Source organism: Eucyclogobius newberryi, unplaced genomic scaffold, assembly GCF_026437365.1.
Source record: "Eucyclogobius newberryi isolate DKJ021-1_F unplaced genomic scaffold, fEucNew1.0.hap1 SCAF_2, whole genome shotgun sequence".
Lineage (NCBI taxonomy): Eukaryota > Metazoa > Chordata > Actinopteri > Gobiiformes > Gobiidae > Eucyclogobius > Eucyclogobius newberryi.
The window spans coordinates 49,459,589-49,462,741 of record NW_027315834.1 but is presented as its reverse complement, the minus strand read 5'-3'; positions in this window follow the sequence as shown (position 1 = coordinate 49,462,741).

Below are 3,153 nucleotides of genomic sequence, written 5' to 3'. Positions count from 1 at the left end.
TGTGTCATCCATTTCAAGAGCCTTTTTCGCTGCTGCCAGGAGGAGGCGCCAGAGAGAGCTGCTGGTTGTGTCAATGGCAGGAGTCCTGAGGTCCAAATACAGAGTCCTGAGGTCCAAATACAGAGTCATGAGGTCCAAACACAGAGTCCTGAGGTCCAAATACAGAGTCCTGAGGTCCAAATACAGAGTCATGAGGTCCAAACACAGAGTCCTGAGGTCCAAATACAGTCTTGAGGTCCAAATACAGAGTCCTGAGGTCCAAATACAGAGTCATGAGGTCCAAACACAGAGTCCTGAGGTCCAAATACAGAGTCATGAGGTCCAAACACAGAGTCCTGAGGTCCAAATACAGAGTCCTGAGGCCCAAACACAGAGTCCTGAGGTCCAAATACAGAGTCCTGAGGTCCAAATACAGAGTCATGAGGTCCAAACACAGAGTCCTGAGGTCCAAATACAGTCTTGAGGTCCAAATACAGAGTCCTGAGGTCCAAATACAGAGTCATGAGGTCCAAACACAGAGTCCTGAGGTCCAAATACAGAGTCATGAGGTCCAAACACAGAGTCCTGAGGTCCAAATACAGTCTTGAGGTCCAAATACAGAGTCCTGAGGTCCAAATACAGAGTCATGAGGTCCAAACACAGAGTCCTGAGGTCCAAATACAGAGTCATGAGGTCCAAACACAGAGTCCTGAGGTCCAAATACAGAGTCCTGAGGCCCAAACACAGAGTCCTGAGGTCCAAATACAGAGTCCTGAGGTCCAAATACAGAGTCATGAGGTCCAAACACAGAGTCCTGAGGTCCAAATACAGTCTTGAGGTCCAAATACAGAGTCCTGAGGTCCAAATACAGAGTCATGAGGTCCAAACACAGAGTCCTGAGGTCCAAATACAGAGTCATGAGGTCCAAACACAGAGTCCTGAGGTCCAAATACAGAGTCCTGAGGCCCAAACACAGAGTCCTGAGGTCCAAATACAGAGTCCTGAGGTCCAAATACAGAGTCTTGAGGTCCAAATACAGAGTCCTGAGGTCCAAATACAGAGTCATGAGGTCCAAACACAGAGTCCTGAGGCCCAAACACAGAGTCCAGAGTCCTGAGGCCCAAATACAGAGTCCTGAGGTCCAAACACAGAGTCCTGAGGCCCAAACACAGAGTCCTGAGGCCCAAACACAGAGTCATGAGGTCCAAATACAGAGTCCTGAGGTCCAAATACAGAGTCCTGAGGTCCAAATACAGAGTCCTGAGGTCCAAATACAGAGTCCTGAGGTCCAAATACAGAGTCCTGAGGTCCAAACACAGAGTCCTGAGGCCCAAACACAGAGTCCTGAGGCCCAAAGACAGAGTCCTGAGGTCCAAATACAGAGTCCTGAGGTCCAAATACAGAGTCCTGAGGTCCAAATACAGAGTCCTGAGGTCCAAACACAGAGTCCTGAGGCCCAAATACAGAGTCCTGAGGTCCAAACACAGAGTCCTGAGGCCCAAACACAGAGTCCTGAGGCCCAAAGACAGAGTCCTGAGGTCCAAACACAGAGTCATGAGGTCCAAATACAGAGTCCTGAGGTCCAAATACAGAGTCCTGAGGTCCAAATACAGAGTCCTGAGGCCCAAACACAGAGTCCTGAGGTCCAAATACAGAGTCCTGAGGTCCAAACACAGAGTCCTGAGGTCCAAACACAGAGTCATGAGGTCCAAATACAGAGTCCTGAGGCCCAAATACAGAGTCCTGAGGTCCAAATACAGAGTCCTGAGGCCCAAACACAGAGTCCTGAGGTCCAAATACAGAGTCCTGAGGTCCAAACACAGAGTCCTGAGGTCCAAATACAGAGTCCTGAGGTCCAAATACAGAGTCCTGAGGCCCAAACACAGAGTCCTGAGGTCCAAATACAGAGTCCTGAGGTCCAAACACAGAGTCATGAGGCCCAAATACAGAGTCCTGAGGTCCAAACACAGAGTCATGAGGTCCAAACACAGAGTCCTGAGGTCCAAATACAGAGTCTTGAGGTCCAAATACAGAGTCCTGAGGTCCAAATACAGAGTCATGAGGTCCAAACACAGAGTCCTGAGGTCCAAATACAGAGTCATGAGGTCCAAACACAGAGTCCTGAGGTCCAAATACAGAGTCCTGAGGTCCAAACACAGAGTCCTGAGGCCCAAACACAGAGTCCTGAGGCCCAAACACAGAGTCCTGAGGCCCAAAGACAGAGTCCTGAGGCCCAAACACAGAGTCCTGAGGCCCAAACACAGAGTCCTGAGGCCCAAAGACAGAGTCCTGAGGCCCAAACACAGAGTCCTGAGGTCCAAACACAGAGTCCTGAGGTCCAAATACAGAGTCTTGAGGTCCAAATACAGAGTCCTGAGGTCCAAATACAGAGTCCTGAGGTCCAAACACAGAGTCCTGAGGCCCAAAGACAGAGTCCTGAGGTCCAAACACAGAGTCATGAGGCCCAAATACAGAGTCCTGAGGTCCAAACACAGAGTCCTGAGGCCCAAACACAGAGTCATGAGGTCCAAATACAGAGTCCTGAGGTCCAAATACAGAGTCCTGAGGTCCAAATACAGAGTCCTGAGGTCCAAATACAGAGTCCTGAGGTCCAAACACAGAGTCCTGAGGCCCAAAGACAGAGTCCTGAGGTCCAAACACAGTCATGAGGTCCAAATACAGAGTCCTGAGGTCCAAATACAGAGTCATGAGGTCCAAACACAGAGTCCTGAGGTCCAAATACAGAGTCCTGAGGTCCAAATACAGAGTCCTGAGGCCCAAACACAGAGTCCTGAGCTCCAAACACAGAGTCCTGAGGCCCAAAGACAGAGTCCTGAGGTCCAAATACAGAGTCCTGAGGTCCAAATACAGAGTCCTGAGGTCCAAATACAGAGTCCTGAGGTCCAAATACAGAGTCCTGAGGTCCAAACACAGAGTCCTGAGGCCCAAACACAGAGTCCTGAGGCCCAAAGACAGAGTCCTGAGGTCCAAACACAGAGTCATGAGGTCCAAATACAGAGTCCTGAGGTCCAAATACAGAGTCCTGAGGCCCAAACACAGAGTCCTGAGGTCCAAATACAGAGTCCTGAGGTCCAAACACAGAGTCCTGAGGTCCAAATACAGAGTCCTGAGGTCCAAATACAGAGTCCTGAGGCCCAAACACAGAGTCCTGAG